Source organism: Rhea americana, unplaced genomic scaffold, assembly GCF_003343005.1.
Source record: "Rhea americana isolate MKP2758 unplaced genomic scaffold, rheAme1 scaffold_347, whole genome shotgun sequence".
Classification (NCBI taxonomy): Eukaryota; Metazoa; Chordata; class Aves; order Rheiformes; family Rheidae; genus Rhea; species Rhea americana.
In genome coordinates, this window is record NW_028186476.1 from 127,098 (window position 1) to 146,110 (window position 19,013).

The 19,013-nt window shown below is 44.5% G+C and overlaps 1 protein-coding gene and 1 long non-coding RNA gene across 2 annotated transcripts in view; both read right to left on the reverse strand.

Moving 5' to 3' along the window:
• Positions 1–19,013, reverse strand: part of OSBP2 (oxysterol binding protein 2) — a 157,486-nt gene that overhangs the window by 72,912 nt on the left and 65,561 nt on the right. The window lies entirely within an intron of this gene.
• Positions 2,097–8,215, reverse strand: LOC146592060 (uncharacterized). Its single transcript, XR_014896681.1, has 4 exons — positions 8,149–8,215; positions 7,414–7,500; positions 5,947–6,126; positions 2,097–2,547 (listed from the first exon to the last, which is right to left on the reverse strand). It is a non-coding gene; the product is annotated as an uncharacterized LOC146592060 (long non-coding RNA).

Below are 19,013 nucleotides of genomic sequence, written 5' to 3' on the forward strand. Positions count from 1 at the left end.
AATTCATCAAGCACATCGTGTTTGGGTCTCCTCTGAAGGCTAGAGGACTCACAGATAACTTGTATTGGGATCTTTGATTGTATGTAACAACAGGATGCACAGATTTACAAACTAGACTAACAATTGCTACAAAGGCTTCTGTAATTAGTARTAACTTCCTCCTAAAGTAAGGTAGAATGAATTCCTGCACAACAAAATGTTTATTATACTTGACTGTGTGACTATTAATTAAAAGCTGCAGTTTACTAGCACCACTCAAGCCTCCTTAATTCATAATGAACAGTGAAGCAGCAAATATACTGATTAGTGGGCTGTACAGTATTACATCCAGCTCATAGCTAAACTGAATGGTGCTGGTTATGATCTCATATGAGCTCAGGGCAAAATGCATAAGAACAGAAGCACTAAGAGGAAAGACCTAATTTTCCCTGCTTCACATTTCCACAAAGCACTGATGAGAGAATAAAATGCTGTGTGTCAGAGCAACGCTGTGCATGGCACACTGCACAGGCCCAGCCACGCTTCCACTAGGATCTGGTTGGTCCCAGGGCAGTGGTGACACTGAGATGTTGCCTGGGTGGTTGAACGGTCTCAGCCCTCTTTACATCTTTCCCTTCCTCCCTGCCCCACCCTTCTGCTTGCTAGGTAGCCAGGGTCCTTCCAAACGTGCYAGATCATGCAGGTGTATCAAAGCACTGTACTCCTGAAGGGGGGCCCAACCAGAGCTCATTAATGGGCAAACAACCATAATAGCTCATTTCCTGCAAATAGAAAGGTAATTTAATCAGTCTCGCTTAGTGACAAATAGGCCCATCAATGCCAGGGCTCACTCAGATGTTCAGACCAAGTTAAACTATTAAGTAGTTAACTCTGACCCTGCTGATTAGTGCCYGAAGTGAAAACCCTTCTGCCACTCACTAGCAACGGACTTTGCCACATAGGAGTTCATGCTCAGCATGTTACAATCACATCCAAATGGAGCCTTTCAGCATCAGCACATTCAGGCTCCCAAAGCCTCCTTTAACTTCCACCACCTAGTTTTCACAGCTCTCTCACTGAGGGCAGATCCTACATAGCAATAGGATCGCCCCTCCTGCACTGCTGCTCCAGCCAACACAGGAACAAGAAACTTGGGGATGTACAATGGCTGCCAAACACACCTGAYCTCCACACAACAACACATCCTTACTCCAGCCCCATGTCAGAGATGGGGTTTCATGCAACACACAAACTGGTGTGACTGCAGGCTGTCCTCTAAATGAATGCTACAGCTCTTTTCATCCCTCTCCTACATCCTAGAACACAATTCCAACCATGGCCCCTGTGATCACAAGCTGTAAGATCCATAGGGTCAGCAAGAACCAGCTTCCTCAGGAGCTCCTGGAGCTGATGCAAGGGCATAAGGGACAGGAGTGGGCCAAATTAGGTACAAGGTGAGCTCACACTCCCAAGATTTAATAAACTGATGTGAAGTGTGAAATCTTCCCGCAAGGAATTCTGTTTTTAATGAGATGGAAATGAACAGAGATGGAGGGGCATGAAGAGGAAGGGTTTGGGAGTCTGTACAGTGATGCAAAAAGGTCTGCAGTTAAGCGCAGTGTTGTGCGCTCTGCTTTCAAAAGGGTGGAATAAAGCAAAACAAATGCGCAAAACAAAAATAGCAAAATAGAACAAATTCCCCCCCAGCCCACTCTCCTTTGGGCCAAGACGCAACGCCAAGTTCTTCAGCTTAAAAATGTAAAATGATGAGCAGGGACCGTCCCCCCCCCTACACACATACACTGGGTTTAGAAACCTATCCCAGACCCCACAGCACTGTTCAAGGGAACGTTCTTATTTTCAGCCTGTATTTACTCAGAGTCAGCTTGCAGCTCCACATCTTTGTGCTCTGTCCTTACAGCTCTTCTCCTTTGCATGAATTCCAGCTTGAGTTTATTTCTTCTGAATCCAAGTAATCAAACTCAGAAGCATGCATGTAATCCCCAAGTATCTCACGCATCAGCACTACCTACACTGGAAATACGTTCAGACTTAGCCTCTTGACTCTCCTTCCAGCTTTGCACAGGTAAGAACAAAACCACTGAGATTAAACATGTTCATTCACATATATAACCAACCCTGGGGGCAGCCTCATCTCTATGGCGCAATCCTGCACCTCTAGTGACACAAGCCGCCACCCTCCAGCACCCATGCTGGCTGCTTCGCAAGCACAGCTAGCTTCCCTGGGTGATTTCCAGGCATCTGGCAACTCAGAGTTGCCCACAAGCATGCTGCCAACCTAAGTGCCAACACATCATATTTCTGAGCCAATTCTTTCTCCTCTAAAGAATGTGCTTGCAACCAGAGAAGCTGAATGCAAAGACGCAGCTGGCAGCTCTTTGTCCTGGAAAGACCTTTCCAGACCCATGCCACAGTGCCGTCACTGTCAGCATCACATTGGGAACCAAGGAGGAGCACAGGCAGGTCTCCCAGGCAGTCTGGTCATCTGTCAGGGTAGCAGAGCCATTTTCACAGCTATAGTCTCCTCAAAGGTGCATCTGAGAGCCCCTGCAAATCAAGGAGATGAAAAGTTGATCAAGCACAAGGGTGAGGGAAGGGGAGCTGCGGTCAGCCTGTCACATCAGCAGCCCTGAATGGGAGATTTGATGAGTGTGGAATAAGTGACATGGAAAAGAGCAGTAACTCTTTTTCTGCTCTGCTCAGAATACTCGTAGTTGAAGTGCTTCAGGCTCAGTCAGCACCAGCACACTCACTTCTCTCCATAAAAGTGTAATTCGCAGCCAGGGACAGCACCAGCACAACACTCGATAGCGAGCAAGTGCAGCRGGCTATTGCTAGCCCAACCCAAGCAGTTGCACCACTGTTTTCCCAAGGCCCCCACAGCACAGTCTACTATTCTGCTGGAGAGAAACTGGGGGTAACAGCAAGCAGGAATCAGCCCCCAAACCACAGACTGCTTGGGGAAAGGACTACAGCACTAAAATGTCAGCTAGAGAATGCAAAGCAAGCTGTCACCTCCAGGCGATCTCATGACAGGATGCAGACAGCTCCACTGCTCAGATAGCCCCTCTTCCCTCTCGCTGCCCAAAGCCATGGATAACATTGGAACTCTTCTCCCTGCAATGCTCACCCGACACTAGTTTGCAAAGGATACAGCAGCATGGCACCCGCAAGGGGTCACGACACAGCTGCATAGACCCTGCATTTATTCACTGACAAATAAACAGAAGCATTCAGTGACCTTGATCCCACAGGCCCTGCTTGCCTTCTGCAGGGTGGAGAGATGTGTCAGTTGTGTTTAAACTGTAATCATACAACAGTTCATGCTGCATGGGAATGCATCTGGGTCCTGTCTGGTATCAACAACCTGCCCTAAGATCAGTGGAGCAACAGCCATAGCCCAGGCACATCTGGAGCCACATCACAGCCACACTGAACAGGTGCACAGGAGAGAAACAGCAAAGGCAAGCTCAACAGAGCTAACATTTTGGGAGGCATCTTTATATCCTCAAATATGATAGCTCCTTTCTAGAGATAGGGTAGTGCCTGTATTTTACTTTATAACTTCAGGGATTGCAGGGACCCCTGATTCCCCCCGCCCAAGATGGTTTAGATGACTGCCCTGGATTGGGGGAAAGGTTTCAAGAACTATACCCATGCACAGCAGAAAAGTCAGAGCCACTCGTCAGCTGCCCGAGTCTTTGCAAGGACTGGTACAATCAGGGAGCCTCTAYTGGCACTTGGAAGCTCCACCTCTGACCAGGTTCTGCTGGATGAGCAAATGAGAAGACCCCTTTGAACCCCCATGAGCCARGAGCACAGCAGCGATGACAAGAGACGCATACTCTTTGAAAGCTGCTCTGCAGAACTAGGAAGCCAGATGGGAAACAGATCCTTTTCAGTCCATTTACATTATGGTCTCCCCACTACAASTACTGTTGATGACATGCTGCAAAAACATCCATCAAACCAACAATTTATCCCTGGAATTGCTCCCCCCCCCCCATCAGCAGCCCCAGTCCAAGTTAGGCCAGGGAACGGCACAGGAACAGAGCAGGGCAGTTACACTGATGCTGCTCTGCTAGTAGCACCCTCTCCCATAAAAGTGCAGCGTTGGCTATCAGTGAAGCCTAGACATTAAAAGGGAAAAAAAAAAAGCAATTTCTGCTGTACATACAGCCTCTATTTAAAGAGGCGTATGAATGGAGCTCTGAGTTCATCTCAGTTCTCTCCAATTCAAAACACATTTCTGGTCTCTAATTACACTAGCAGGCTGTCAAGATGGCCACTTCCTCCCTAATTACTCTCTTTTGTATTTAAGGCACAGCTAATAAGCCTGCATTGTTAGCAATGGCTGCTGATTACCTCCGACAGATAAGGAAAGCATCCTTTGCGTTACACTGAGCCGCCCTGGCTCTGTGCAGCAAATGCTCCAGCAGGCTGCCGGTGCAAAGCACCGCAGAGCACAACCACTTCCTCCAGCATCTGGACACCCTTTGGGACGGGTGCTTTTAGAATTGAGTCCCATGTGAGCCCCTACACGTGTGTGCAGAACTACTCCACAGTTGCTTTGAACGTAACAAAACGGATGGTCCTTCCCCTTCCACATGCACTTCTGCAAAGCCCTGGAGCTGCCAGCACACTCATGCCTTCAGCGCATCCCACCTGCAGACAGAGGGAAATGTCCCCTTCCCTCACCAGTGAGCAGCCCTGAACCTTGAGGGCTGCTACACGCAAGAGCTCCTTTCTGCAAAAGACGCGGCCTGGCCAGCTTAGGAAGTACTTGTAGTTTTCAAAGCAGGACTTGTATCGAGCAGCAGCTAAGCTATATACAGTGCTCTCGAYCCTACAGGCTTATCCTAGTGGGGCTCCAGAGGCTCAGCAGATTGCAGGCAGCATTCACCAGTTTGCAAAGCTGGTGTGCCTCATTTTGAGCACACAGGTATCTGCACAGCTCGCTGGCCTAGGGAGAAAGAAACACTTTCTTTTTTATTTAGCAGAAGAAGTCATTCTTCCCTTGCTTTTTTAAGCAGTACTAGCTGCTCTGGTAACAGGATGGTGGGTACTCACATACGAAAACATTTCAAGTAAGCAGCCATCACAAATGGTTTTGTTAAACTAGGCTCAAAAGCACCCRCTGCTCTTTAATTTAGAGCTCCCACAGCCCAGGGGAAATGGATGTCAGAGCCGCTGTCCTGCCAAGGCTCCCTCTGCTAACAGTGGATGTCCCTTGATACCTCTGCTGAAAGAGGATTTTCCAGGGTGATCCTGGGTAGAGAGTTAGGAGAAATGGTTTGTTTCACAGTTCTTCTGTATGTAAAGCTGGCACCATCTAAACCTACCTTAAGGGAAAAAGATTATGAACTGTTATTTCCAATTAACCCACAAATCCAAACATCGCTGTTCTGCAATTGGCAGACAGTGGCACAACCATTGCAACTAACCTCCTGGGCGAACGAGCCATTAACCCTTTGACACAGGCAGGAGTGGGAAAACAGGCAAAATGCGTCAGAAGCAAAAGTCAGCAAACACAAGCACATCAATGAAAGGGACGGCTTTTGCAGGCCTCTTGGCAGTCACAACTGGGACCTTTCCTCCAAGGAGCCCTGAGGACAGTGTTTTCCCTTAGTTATCAGCCCAGTGAGTTGGTTCCTTGCTGTAACATGTGCAAGGCACACACCTGCTATCTGCTSTGCTACCAGGAGGTGAAGACTCAGGGTCCATAATGAACCCTGCTAATGTAATTCAGCAGTCTTGGATCAGCCCTGTTGAAAGCCAAGAGGGGAGCACCATTCCCAAGGCCAAATGACTGGGACAACTCCCAGGAGCACCCGGGCTGTCTGCATAGACCTGCCTTTGAGCGAGCAACAGGAGCTAATGGCTGAAGCCCACATGGAGGGTGGCCGAGACTAACTTTTGTTTCCTGCCTGCTAACAGAATACAAACCTGACGGGGCTTTTCAAGCGGAGCAATTGCCCCAGGTTGAAACAGCAGCAGCCAAGCCGGGCAAGTGGAACGGCAGGGACAAGGCGGAGGTAAGCACAGAGCTGCTGAAGAGGGATGCTGCAATGCCCCAAATCACAGCTCTTCAATCATGAAGATGATTTCTTCATTTCAAATGCCATACTTCAGAGGAGGATCAAGGCAAGAAAAAAAAAATACATGCAAAGTATGACAAGTAAGACCAAACAGAAGGTGACAGCAGTGAGACCATACAAGGATATATAAAAAAATAATAGCTGCTAAAGAAAGCAGTGTCTCCAGTGAGACAGACTCAATAGCTGAAAGCTCAAGTCGTGCGCAGCTGCCATACAAACTAGATATCATTCAACTGTGATAGCAACTAACACAAGAACAAAATAATCAAAGAACCAGCGGATTTATCATCTCTTACTGCCTCCACAACTAGGCGAGTTGCATTTCTAGGAGACTGGCCACCGAGACACAACGCTATCACACAGGAGAAAGAACATGGCTTGGGGGGGGGGGGGGGGGGGGGGGGGGGGCGAAGGCCCACGACTTTAATGGGACTGTTACCAGATACTGTACTCAGTCCTTAGCTCCATACTGTTTGCGGCTGGCCATGCTAAGGAAAGAAGTGTCATAAATCTCATGTAAGAGCCCTCCAGGGAGATTTCTAAATAAATTTGGAAAAAGACTGAATCAGCATTTCAGCATTTGGAAAGCAGGCTGGAGCGTCACGTGGTGTCAGCAAAGTACACCACCTTTTCCCAATGACTGTGTGTTCCCTCTTAGCAATTTAACACAACACTACTTATATTGAAGGCTTGATCTTAAACTAATGTAAAGAGATTCATTTGAATAGTTTCTAACTGAGACATAAAATAATACTGCTGGGGATGTAGCTACATAAAAGCATTTCTTCCGCTATTTCTTTGATGGTCCCATTAGAAATTATTCACACACACATATGCATCTTGTTTTAGATACTTGGTCACGTGCGAACCCAACACAATCGGGAACTAAATCAGCAGGGTGCAAACAGCAGGAAGTTCTGCTTGCTGTCAGGTAGCAGCCCTTGATTCGACTCTGATTAAAAGATTATTATCCATGTTAACATCAGATATTAATGACAAGTTACATGTGTTGATATTTCAGAGCAGAGGACTGGATAAGAAGTCCAGGCCTTATTGCTGTCCATGCCACCAAACGCTCCAAATGGACCTAGCAAAGGTATTTAAGTTTCCTCTGGAAGCAATGTTATTGTATTGACTAATTTCTGCTGCAAAGAACTTCAAGGCTCTCAAATAAAATTAACTAAAATTAAAGCTAATTGTCTTTATCAGCTACCTGCTGCCCTTTTTATGCACAGCAAGTGTGGTCACTGTATTCCTGCTAACCAGCATAGACAGTTTTCACGTAGCACAAGGTGGACTATTGTAACCTACTTACCAAAACATCAAATAAGATGTTTCATTCTTCAGAGAAAGATTTCAATACTTCCGTTTTTCTGCCTTAATTTGGCCCCGGCCAGCATCACTGAAGCCGAAAGACAAATTCCCATCAGCTTTAATGGAACCAGATCAGGTCTTCAATGCACAAGTATGGAAGGGTATAAAACATCTTGCTTTTACTTTCACATTTTTTCCTGTTACTGTCTAATCTACAAGGTCTGCATCAGGTTCATCTTACAAATACACACACAAACGCTAAAAAAAAAAACAATTAAAAAAATCAACCCCAGAACTCCATACTGAGTGGATGTGTTCACAAGAAATCTCCTGCAGTGCAAAAAAGCTGGGCCAGCTATCCCCTGGACTCCTCATTAAAAGTCATAAGCATATTGAGTATATTTCAAATATTTCCTTTTGGGGAGCCTCAAGTCCAAACTTTCTGTGTAAAACAATTACAGCACATGAATTTTCAAACAGAAAGCAAGGCATCCTTGGAAAACATTTTCACTTCTGGAAGAAGTATTGAATTTTCAAAATGTAACATGCTTGCCAGAGCCTCTTTTACTGGACAGCTTGTACATTAGGTTTTACAGCAAATTAATTTTAAAAGCCAATGCATTCCCAATTTTTCAGTTCAATTTTCTGATTTAAAAAAAAAAAAAAAAAAGGAAACAAAGAGGCATTAAAGGGAGTCTGAGGACAAAGGGAGTCTGAGGACAAAGTCAATATTCACCAGAATGGAAGTAGAAGAGCCGTGTTCCTGATTTAGGGTATCCTCTCCAGCAGGGCTCAATGTCGCCCGTCATCCCAGATGGGAGTCTTTACTCTGCTCAGCCTAGTGAGATTAGCTGGGCACTATCTTTCACGGGAAAGGTTAATGAAGGAGATCTGAAACTATTAGAAATCATGTGCCTGTTTTGTGCACACAATACAATATGGTTTACACTTTATATGTGCATTCTCACAATTAATAACCCTCTGCATTCAAAGTGCCAGGGCGGGGGAGGAACGCAAGAGCACAAAGCCTCAGTTGCTGCACACTGCCCTGTGGAAAGACACATTTTGTTGGCATCAGGCAGAAAAGGGCAGGTGGATGTTTCAACACCTGGGCAATAGTTATGGGGAAACAGCACAGACAAAGAACTAAGGAAACCCCTGAGGATACATTTATTTAAAGGTTTCCGAATTGCAAAACAGTGTTTCGTGTTCTCTATCATTCACTGTTGCAAAGACGACAAAGCTGGCACGGTCCTTTAGAAGTTACCTTCTTCCCAGCCCCAAAACAGACTTAGTGTCATCTCAGATGCCCCTGGAAGGTATTTTCCTCAGTTCCTTCTAAAATCCTCTAATAGGAGAGAGTGTGCAGTCTCTCTAGATTAATTCTTTGCAGTTACAAAGGTTTTCCTAGCCTCTAGCCTTAGCCCTTATTGAAGTTCCCATTCAGTCTCACCTCTGTCCATCACCGACCGCATTCTCCTCAACAACATGCTATAGGAATCAGGCTCCTTTCAGCTTTTTGTGAGAATATTTCTAGTTTAGAGAGTTCTGTTCTCCAGTTACATAAACTGCTGTGCGTGCATATGCAAATCTACGCTTACACACATATCCTTACGTCATCTAGCTATAAAAACAGCTTGGGAAGAAAACCACAGGAAAGTGAACAATCTGGATTTTGTAGCAATTTTTCCCTCCCCCTCTCCTCATCTGTCTGAAGCCGCCTGTAAATCCTGAATTGCCTAAATTTTAATTTGACCTATTTGCATTTCTCCTTTCCCTGCCTTTTGATTGCAAGGAAATTATATTAAGATAAAATAACTTACTGTGATAGTATGCTTGAGAGCACGACCGAGACACACGTACATGTACAGGGACCACATCAAAACAGAGGCTGATGTTAGTGCAGGGCTCTGCAAATACAATTCCACACCACACATTGTTAAAAATAAAACAGGACTAGACTTCCCAATAGGGGACTGGGAGGTTAAAGCACTCATATCTAAAAAAAGGTGAGATGACTCATCTCACCTGACTTTGGATAGCCAGAAATGAGAAGTCCAAGYCTGAGGAAGTCTCCCAGGCATCCCTTAGGTCAATGTCAATTGCACATTCACACGCAAGTTACCTGCTAACCTGTAACACCTATTTTGGGAAGAAGKTCTCTGGAGATGCCTGGTTCTCTTTATCGACAATAAAGAAAACTTTGGATAACCAGATCAGGCTGATACTTCTACATTTTAAATACCTGAAGTTAAGTGAGACAAGTCCCACACAGAATGAGACAGTGACTTGATGTCTAAAGAATTCTTGTATGATTTTTGAACCTACAGAATTATCTCAAACTGAACTGGAAGAGCAATGACTACACTGGACCAAATGGGAAGTTCAGGTGTGCATCATCCACAACTACCAGTTCACAGCCATGAATAGACCTGCTGGCATCACAGCATTATAATATAACAGAGTGAGCAATAAAAGTTATCATTCCCCAAATGATCCCATTATTTAGTTAAGAGTCTGGTTTCCAGTTTGGCTCCCTTGATGAGGCAGCATAAACACAAAATTTATATGAATTGAAAAAAAGGCTGTAAAATTAAATTCTTCAAAGGGGAAAACAGCTACTCTCAGTTGCAGGATGGAAGGCAGCAAATCACCGCAAAACCACAGGAACGCAACTCAGACACATCTCTCTGTCTCCCCAAGGGCTACTCCTCCGCCACTACATGTGAAAACAAGGACCCCCCCGAAATGGAGACCTGTTCTGCTTTGTTGCTGGATCTGACCCCAAAATAACAACAAACAACTGAATTTTTCCATAGCGCTCCTAAGCAGGGATTTCTGTCCCAAATCAGTGCTGATTTGGGCAGAGGATCAACTACGTTATAAATCATAGCTCTCCTGTGCACTGAGCGAGCACTGAACTCCTGGCAGGGTTTTATTATAGCAAGAAATTCCCAAAATAACCCAGCAAGGAATAAAAGATAGGTGCTTGCAGGTGTTATGATATCATTCACCGGCAATGATACTTGTTACTGAGAGAAATGTTTCCTGGAGAATGTTTCTGGGCCTCATGTCAGGTCAAACAAAAGTACTGGCCGGGTGGATTAAAGCACAAACAGGGAAATATTCACATTTTGTCTTAATTACAACACATTTTTGCTTATAAAAGAAAAAAAAAGGAAAGAAAGATTGCCCAAAACAAAATAACTGCAAAGGACACGGCGCCCACGGCATGAAAGCCCCTTCGGTGAGCGCCGGCTCACGACCACGCAGGGCCGTCACGCAGACATGGCCAGCGGGTTTGGAGAGCCTGTTTTCCGCACTCCTCCGCTTGCTCTGAGGCGTTCAAGCTTCTGCAGGGGGCCTCATGCAAAAGCGCCGCGTGGGAAGCCTCTCCAGCTAGAAGACCCCCCCAACACACACACACACACACCTTCCCAACTCCCAAACATGCTGTGAGACAACCTGAGCACAGCAACAGCACTGCAAAAGGGAAAAAAAAAATTAAAAAAAATAAAAAGGCACACACACACAGCGTCTCCGGCCGCGACCAACTGCAGCATGCAGCGATACCCGCCGAGGGCTGCGGGGATGAACAAAGGTCTCCGTGCGGAAACCGGGAAGGCCACTAACCCTTCTTAAATTTATTCAGACAGCTGGAGTTGCAGAAGGAACGAACAGATCCCGTCTCCCAGCAGCCCCTACCCTTCATGCCCACAGCTGGACGGATCTCGCAGAAGCCAAGCGCTACATTACTATTAGGATGGAGGAGGAAAAAAAAATAATAATAAAATAAAAAAATAAAACAGTCCTCATTCAGCAATCAGCTCGGAGGCTGCATCGCTGCACTTACAGGTCCACATTTCACATTACAAACTCTCTCGGCGCATGCTGTTGCCAGAGCACCCGGGCTCTGAACTCGCAGGGCCCATCAAACCCCCTGGCTACCAGAATGCACCAGGGCCCGCTTCAACCCGCCGGCCGCCCTTAACTCCATCCGCGCCGGGACGAGCGCGCGGCTCCCGAAGAAGGGGCAGCTCCACGTCCCGCCACGCAGAGCTTCGGCGGCGGCGGCGCTCTCCGAAAGGACACCACACCGTCCTTTGGGGAAYTCGGGCTGCAAAGCCACGCTGTCTTTGGGGAAGAGAACAGTATTTGGCAGCTTGGGCCTTTAAACGCTGCCGGAGGTGGGTATTTTTAGGACAYTTGCTCAAAACATGAGTCAGAATTTCTTTCTTTTTGTCAGAATCTCGAGCCCCTGTTTTTCACGCCCGGCTACATTTCAGAGCACCCCAAGAGCTCAGCAATAAAACCCCAGAGATTTACACTGATGACCACGCGCCCCTGCAATGTCCCTGTTTTCTCGCCCCTCTGCTGTGGGGCGATTGGACTTGCCAGCCTTTAACATTTCACTCATCTCAGGTGGGGGAAAACACAGGTCCAGAGAGAAAATGCTGCATAAATCACAGTTCAGGAGAGCACAAGCAGCTGCAGCAAACCTGTTACTGCGTGTCGGTCCCTTAAACATTGATTTTAAGCATATGATTTTGGGAACCGCAGCTGAAACCAGTGTCAACCACTCGCAAGCACTGCGAGTTTATTCTTGAGATTCCCCTCCAAGTTTAGCTGGATTTCACAGGTTTTACAGCTACAAAGCAAAGGCCTTATAGTCCATCTTTTAAAGTCACACCCACCCTCGGTGGACGTATATAAAAAAAGACAGACTTTAAATCCAATCTAGGTGGAAACAGGATGAAGGTTTTGGAGAAGTGAGCTTTCACACACTGCACATGTGGGGCAGAGGAAGGTAACACCAGCCACACACGTGCAAGAAGATTTTTGACTCTCGTTTGTGTTTGTAATTATGCTTAGGGTAAGAAACAACAGGTTTTCAAGAGGAGAACACGAACATCGTACAAAAAGCGATGTTGAATTGGGAAGGGAAGGCCTTGCGCGACTCAAAATTAGCACCTCGATTTCTATTACCCCTGAGCCACCACCCAGATGGAGCCAGGATCCACTTTTTGACACAAAGATCATGGCCAGTGTCTATCAGGATTCATCGTTCCAGTGCAAACACCCAACTCATGCRCTAGTGCAGGTATCAGCAGAGCTGCAAGTTCCTACAATCACTGAAGTCTCTCTGAAAATTGGATGGCTTACCTAAGAGTTTAGCTGTGTCAACCAATCCAGGCTCCCAAACCTGCTCASAGCTCAGCAAGGCTGGAGCTAAATAACCTAAGCTAAGGCCTTTTCGATCAGTTCTTAASTTAATGAGTCTTCACAACTAAATCTATGTCTCTTCTGCCAACGCCATGGGCCTTCTGCAAATACTCAAGTCACGCCCACAGAGCTCCTCACGTAAATGCGTGAAGAATTAGTTCTACGGTCCCCTACTTAAAAAGAAATTGCAGATTTATCACTGCATTTAATTCACTGTACTAGAATACAAGAGTTACTGAGCAAAAGCCTTGGTTGCTGGATCAGCAGAAGGTACCTGGAAAATACTACTTGTTGCACAGCTCTATACCAAAATGAAGTTTCTTCTTGTTTGCTTTCCATTAGAAATGCTCAAATTAGTTTCCATTAATTATGTGGCTATTCTTGTTTTTTTTTTCCTAGCTCAATGAGCACATTGGGGCTCACTTAAGATTTTAGGAATGTGGAAAGCATACAATACACTCCAAATGACAGCAATGASGTTAGCTCCTGCTGAGCAGTAGCAAAGAAATAGGTGAATAAATGGCAAAAAAGGCTGCAAGAGGTGTGGGATGCTCAGTGTTGATCAAGAGGTGCCAGAGGGAATGATTCAGGGAAAGATTTGGATAAAAATGCTGAATGAGAGGCCCCAGAAGGAGAAAAGCAATCTCCTTGGCACACAGAGCATCTCTACAGCAACGCCACGGCCTCCTGCATTACAGGCTCTGCCTTTAGGTTCTAAACAATATCGAACCTGTTGCTGGAAAACCATACGAGAGGTTTAAAAACACACCTTCCTTTGCAACTTTGATCTTCCAAATATTTTGTGAGAAGAAAACAAGGCAAAAAGTTAGGCTGATTATTTCAGTCTTGTTTCTAGTACAACTTTTCTGCCTAGGTTGATGAATTCTAAAACAAAGACACAAAAGTATTTTCTACTTTCCTAGTCTAGAGTGTAACCACTAACACACAAAAGAACTAAAAAGTTAGGGGGCTATGTCTTTTAATATGACATTGTCCTTTTATTAGTACTATTCACCTAATCTTGAAAGGCTCTATTACAGTCCCTAATTTTCTGTGTGTCTTATGCATACGTGCTACATGCATCTCCAAAATCAAATAAAGAATGTTAGTCTGATTTCCAAAATACACAGGATTAGCTGTAGTAAAACAATCCATATTCCAGCTCCTCCTTTAAAAGCCATCAGAAACATTGATTTGCAGCAGCTGAAATCAGCTTCTCTCTGGTTTAATTACAGAGAGCAGGGTTGTGTACAATTAGGAAAAAGAGCTGCTCCGTTCAARGAGCTGGCTGAGCTTCTGCAACAGGCAAAGTGACACCTCTGCCCAGGAGTCTGCAAACCCCAAGGACTGCTCACAGATAGAAAGTTTCATAGGTTTGACTTTATGAACTTAAACATTACTTTGTTACGCACATAACCAACATCCAGATCTTTCTCAAAGGGTGACATAGCCCCTGCATAAGCATTGCRCACACAGGAAAGCACACCACCATTCAGGCTGCAAAATCGAGCACTCAGCACATACCAATATTCAAGTTGCTCACACATGCTAAATTCACCCCACCCTGTGCATTTTAGTAGCTAGTAATTATATAATTACATACTGTTTTTTCCACAGCACCTCTTCCTCATTCAGTGTGCAGGTGGGCTCAAGCTCTGCAGTTGAATCAGGGCTGTATTGTAGAAAACATCACAACTGTAAGAGTCCAGTCGAGGATGATCTTCCTTCCGTGAGCGTCTCAATAGGCTCCATATCCTAATTTGTTCCCTTTCCTTTCCGCCTGCTCTCTGCAGCTTGTCTCCCCTTTGCGTTCGAGCCAGGGAGATTCCCACCCTCCCCCAGCTCGGGAATCACTCTGCACAGCACCAGCAGATCCTCTGCTCAGCGTCCCATYGACAAGCCTTTTGCAAGTTGAAGTTACCCAAAGACATCCACTTCAGGAAAAAGCCACTTTCATCTCCTTAGCCCTGCACTGGAGCAGCTCAGCCACCTTCTGGAAGTGCTGCCTGCATGATCTGACCAGCGCCAGCAAATGGGAGGGACAAAACAAGCTTGGAAAAAATAGGATCTTTGGAAATGTCAACTGTTCAGCTCTGGAAAGTTTCTAATGGTAAGGTACAAAAAAGCCCTTTTTCACAGGTCTGTTCTCAACAAGATTTGGGAAGATTTCTATTCTGAGTGTGACTAAAGTTACACAAACATAGCTTCTTTGCCAAATTTCAAGTCCTTGCTTCTAACCACATGGGAGGCAGTGTGAGAAAGCCTCCTTAAAACAATTCTGATTACTTTGGCCTGTATTGAAATAGTTTGTAATTTCTTCCTCCCTCATCAGAAATATTCAAATATTCCAAAAGATCAAACAAACCATCAGCCATAACGATATAGCTGGGACATAATGAAATAAAACAGATGAATAAAGTTTAACACAACTACAAGGAAATGGAAAGAGAATCCTATAATGCGAAGCACAAAGGATAACGAGAAGTGTCTAATATTTACAACAGCAATGTAAGACCAGAAGGGTATCGAGAATACGTCCTTCCGCACTGAGGCGTCATCAAGAGTATCTGTAACATTTCTGACAGCTGCTTGTCAAACCCCTTCAAGGCCATGCTTCCAAATGCTCTCCAAACAACATGCTCTGATACACATTTGTATAATTGGAGAGTCAGTCTCAGCAGCTAATTTTCTTGCTCCAAACTAAAGTTTATATCTCTGCCCCCTGCAGACACGAAAAAGAAATGCTCGCTATTCTGCTACCTAAAAACCTTCAGCATAGCTGAAAATATCTGTCACACTGATAATCAGTCTCCCTTTCTTTTAATAAGTAATTTGATTTTCTCAGGCTTCTCAGATTTCTGGGTATTTGTCACAGCTCTTTCAGTGTTCTCCACCTTTTAGAAATGTAATGCCCAAAGTAAACCAAGCATCCCACGCAGGTGTAAAGTAGAATTGGTCTCTTGCATACAATACTTCTCTTAACTCAGTCACCAAAAAAACACTTTGCCTTTTTGGAACAGCTTCAAGCTGCAATTCATACTTGCTATTTATCTGATAAAAACTATCAAAACAATTTTGCCACCCTGCTGCTTTGCCAGTTATTCCCCATTTAGCATTTTACTTTTTTCCCCCCTTTTCTTTTCACAGATGTAGTACTTTGCACTTGGCTTTCCTGAATTTCATCTTAGTGATTTCCAACCAGTTCACCAACTTCCAAAAGTCCTTCTGAATTTTGACTCCTCCTGAATTCAAATCCTATCTTCCCATTCAGTAATGATTTACACAATGCCTACAAAAGCAGGAAAATCCTCAAGACTTTCAAAAAGAAAACACTTTAAGCATTTTAACTATTCTCCTTGACAACTAGGTAACACTACACCTTCTCTCTATTCCTATGCACCAAAGGAAGAATTACTTCAGGGATAAAACATAAAGAGGAATGAAAATACAAAATATTAATAGCATTTTTGCTCCTCGCTTTAGACTTTCTCATTCTTTCTGCAAGAAATTCTTTTGCAGTTCTGTTGTTAGCTTAAAGACAACCAGTGAAGCCGGTCGCTGTCCTCAGTCCTTCTCATAAAAGGCATCACATACAGCAACTCCACGGAGGGACTCCCTCCTTCTGGCAGGGACCTTTCCCATGTTGTTTATCGCTGCAACCTGCTTTGGATGTAAACTAAGCCAGCTACTTTCTGACACAGGATACTCTGATACCATACGCTCACTCTTCTAGCCAGTGCATCAGGCCCAAGGTGACAGGACAAACATGCCAATCGGCATCAGYGCCCTGTTCCTGCGGACCAACCGGAGCATGATTCTCCCAGAACAGGCGAGCAGAGAGGGCTTGGTRAACAACCCTGGCAAAGGTGTACTTCTTCCTCCAGGAGAGAGGATGCTGTCCTCCCCGTGTGCCTCCAGGATGCCAGCGGTCTCTCCACCCTGTAGTTTCCGATGGCTCCCCTCCGCTGGTGCTGCTGCCGCTGTCAGTAGCCACGGGACAAATGCCCAGCAGCAGGGGGCCCGCGCACCCCAGCAATGTAGGCTGGGGCATCACTAACACGGCTTCTCTCAGCAGCCAAGCTACTCTGGGAAAGATCACTTTTGCTAATAATTCAGTCCTTATGAAAGAATAGAAGTGCATTTCTATTCATATTAGCATAGTGTATTTCTGCCTCCATAATGGTTAACCCTGATGCCATGAACCCCAAAAAAGGCATCAGGTTTCCTCCCCAGGTGACACAGGGGTGCAAGGAGGGTTAAAGCATTGCATGCAAATACCTAACGACTTCTTGAATCATCTCTCCATGTTCTCTTCTATTTATAGGTGTTGTATTTAATTTTTCATCGTCCTCAGCATTCATTCGGCATTGCCAGTAACTCTGCACCAGCCTAGGAGCACCCAGCTCAACTATCTCAGTAAAAGCACCTTGTGGAGTGGGCACATAAGACACGATGCAAACCCAGCGGGGTACAGCTGCAAGTTCCATCTGCCCCCACAAATCCCTGCAGACCCTACTTTTCAGAGTAAGCATTCGTAAGCACAGTCAGGAAACTCAGACAAAAAGGCCATTCAGGGAAAGACATACTCGCTGCTCAGTTCAACCTTTCTCAGTCCCCGCTGTACATGCTTACAATGCAGCACTGCAGAAAAGCACGACACAACCACATCAGATTACTACCATATTTCCTTCCCCAATATTTATTTTAGGGGACTAACTTTGAAAATTAATTTCGGCCCGTGGATTTCCTTGCAGTAACAACATGTCCTTCTGTTTTCTGCAGCTCGTGGGAATCACGCAGGTCCCGAACATCTTAAGCTCAATCTCACCCCAGCCCTGTCGCAAATCTCAAACTTGAGATAGCCAGAAGCAAAAGTGCGTAATTTGTTCAAGGTTGTGCAGAAGGGCCATTTCCAGAGAAACATAACTGGAAGGCCTTTAATTAGTTTTTTCCCAGTAATTTGTTTTCCTTATGTCTTGTTCCTTCCTCAGTACTCCTGGAATGAGAACACACACCCACCGGCTTCATGTTGTTCACATTGAATTCCACAGAGGATTTTGCGTACCAAGAAAATCGCAGATTTCTAAAGAATAYGTAATTCACCCTAAAGACTGTAATAAATGGAATAATCAAAATAACCCTTTTCAAGTATAAACAGATAGCTTAAAGAGCCAAAATACGCATCTTTTATTAATGTACTAACGTTCTCCTCACGCTTGGTTCAACTAAGGCTGTTTTAGCATGTCAGTCACTGCAAGGTCGTAGTCTATCTAGTTAGGAACCAAACTGTTAAGAAAATGCATTTTATACACAACTTCTTTGTATTTTTATGTTTGTTTAGTCCGGTTTTGTTCTGTCACCCACATCAAGGGAAACAGGAACTCACAGAAAGAGAGCTAAACACAGGGCGTTAAAAGCGCAAAAAAAGGCTACAAAAAAAAAGAAACCACAGAAACAACAAAAAAATAAGATGCCAAACTTGATCTATTATATTGCTATTCATCCTTTATAATGTGCAAACCTAACAGGAAAGCTAACACAGGAGAAGAATGATTCTTGAAACTAAGAAGTTTGTCTTGCAAATTGTTTTGCTTCAATACAACTCACATTCCAAATTCCTGCAGCTACTAATGTCCCGGGTACGTCAGTATGTATCAACAGCACACAAGATTTTTACTAGCTTCTTGAAAATATGTCAGAACATTTTTTCCCACGGCAGTTTTTAACGTGACATCAAAAAGCAAGCTACTTCAGAAACACAGCAGGCGCTCCCATGTTTCACTACAACAAACTACCACCTCTTCACTGAGGAGTATGAATAAAACAATTAGCAATGACCAGAAACGCATCATTTGTATTAAAATTGTACTTTTTAAACAGGTTGTCCTATGATAGTAAGGACAGGACAAATCTGCTTTAACACAACCCTGAATGTTTCATCAAAATATTTGTCATCTTTGCTCTCAATTCTCAATTCGGGAACAAACACCCTGGAAATGAAACACCTTTCATTTTACATCTCTAGTATTTTCACCCAGATGTTTCCTTAAAATGGTGCATGTATTTTTTAGATGAGCTGCAACCCCCCTGCTCAAGTCTGATCACTCTCTCCAGCTCATCTAGGAAACTCTTCACCTTAAAGAACAGCAATGTGCACAGGTTTATAACTTCCTTTTATACATATATATATATATATATATATGTATGTATGCATGCATATATGTATATATATGTGTGTGTGTGTGAATATATATATATACACACACACACACACACACACATATATATATATAATGCAAACACCTATGAAGCAAGAGACAAAAAGCAAAAATTTGATTCCTCAGCTATAAATCCCAATTGCAAAGATGACAGGGCTGT